Source organism: Echinops telfairi, unplaced genomic scaffold (genome assembly GCF_000313985.2).
Source record: "Echinops telfairi isolate 266 unplaced genomic scaffold, ASM31398v2 ScPeMD7_7468;HRSCAF=8506_0, whole genome shotgun sequence".
NCBI lineage: Eukaryota > Metazoa > Chordata > Mammalia > Afrosoricida > Tenrecidae > Echinops > Echinops telfairi.
Genome location: NW_022111369.1, coordinates 27,086,066 through 27,088,153, shown reverse-complemented (window position 1 = coordinate 27,088,153; position 2,088 = coordinate 27,086,066).

The following is a 2,088-nucleotide window of genomic DNA, read 5'->3' as shown; positions in this document are numbered from 1 at the left end:
TAAACTCACTATGAGTCAAAACTGACTCGATTTCACATAACAGCAACAAAACAATATATTCTAGAAAAATTTTAAACCTAAGAAATATTAAAATATCTGAAAGAAGAATTAATTTTCTCTTTAGTTCATCTAAATCTTAATTCTAGTAAACAATGAATAAGAGCTAATTTTCAATAATACACAAAGTTTTAATACTCATATATTGCTCTTTGAGGTAGGAGTATTTTTTTATAATCTTAAGAACATGTCGAGAGGAAAACCTTTGCTGTTCCTTGAGCTGCACTGAAAATTACTCATGTAAGATGTGACTAATGTATGGCCAAATCTAAAATACTTCCTATATACCTTTTAAGCCATCCAATAATATGCTTTTGGATGTTACTTATAAATATCTGTTTTCTAGGGGACTTAAATATAACCAGATCGACAAAAATGTATTTGATGGTGGACCTACTTTATTCTCCTGGGCAGTATACAAGAGAAGATCTGTTTCAATGTATATCATTGTTTAATACACTGATCTCACTCTACAGAACATGAGCATGCACTCTACTTCACATGATGAGTAAAGGACTTCCAGAAACTTCACTCAGGATGAAGTCTTTTTGAATTTCTAAAATTTACTGGCAGTCCACAATAAAATGATTTTCAAAATCTGCTTATACTGGTGGAACAGCAATTCTTCATAGTAATTATGCATTGCAGAATCTCTAAAATGAGCTTCAGGTTATGTACTGCACTATATTCATGGTAAGATCAAATAATGGGATTCCTTATAACTCTATGAGTTCATCCCATGCTTAATGACCCATTACTGGCATTAATGAAGGCTTAGACAAAAACCATTGATGATAAAACTCTAATAATAAGCTGAAGTCTGAGATATTTAAGACTCTTACCATATGTAAGGGTAATTTAAAAGACTAACAATTGATCTTAAGGGCATACAAGTATAAAGCCAGGGGCATCTAAGTAGCTCTATTTAATATTCACTAGAAATAAATGTCATTAATATTTATATATTTAATAAATACACAGACAAATGAGAGAATATGTCAGCACCAATACAAATGATGATATATTTTGTTCACCACAAGAAATTAGCCTTTTTGCAGAATTTAAGCAGAAGGAAATTTTAAGCACTGATAATGATGATATATACTGATGAAAATGTGTGAATCAGTTGGAATAATGTTAATCTGAAGTCAATAGCAGAAGTAGTAGTACGTGGGTGTGGGGATAATCTTACAACTGTTAAATAAAATATTAACTGCCACATAATATACAAGTTGTGAAATCAGATGTTTAATCGTGACTGTTCAAGTTCAGACCCTGAACTTCCATGAAGTTGATAGAAGATTGCAAACCCCAAAGGGAACAGGTTCTCTCTTTGTTTTTCCATTTACAAAGGCATTATGACACCTTGCTTGTTGATGTACTCACATCTCCTGTCAAATCTAGTTTAATGAGGAAAGGGGAAAATTAAACTAGTAAGTGAGGGAAATCCAGAAATCATGCAATAGTGTAGCTTCCCCAAAGAATAGTTGTCACATTCTTTCATTCTCAGTGGGCAAAGCAACTTTAACCACATCACTGTAATAATGACCAGAGGAGCTTACATTCCATTCCTGCATCATCAAATTAAAAAAAAAAAATTCTATTCTGGGTAGATGAATAACAAGTGTCAAGTGCATGCGATTTTAAACAATGTTTCTTATAGGGTGCCAAGGAAAAGAAACACAGCTTAATTTTTAATTTAGGAATAATTTTCCAATTTTGAGTTCAGCATATGGAGTCCCTGGATAGTATAAACAGATAAACTCGGGCCTACTAACTAAAGGGTGGTTCAACCCATCCAGAAACTCCTCAAAGGAACAGCTTGATCATCCTCTTGGAAAAGTTATTCTGCACACATAGGATTACCTCGAGTCAGATCAACTTGTTGAGAACTGTAATTTGAATGCTGTAATATGGTATCTTTGATGGATAAAACATAGCATCAGTTTGGAAGTCATGTCTGTTCTGCACTGTGAGCTTACATCTGTCCGACCTGCTTTATGAGTTTGTGTTCACTGAGAAGTGGGGCAC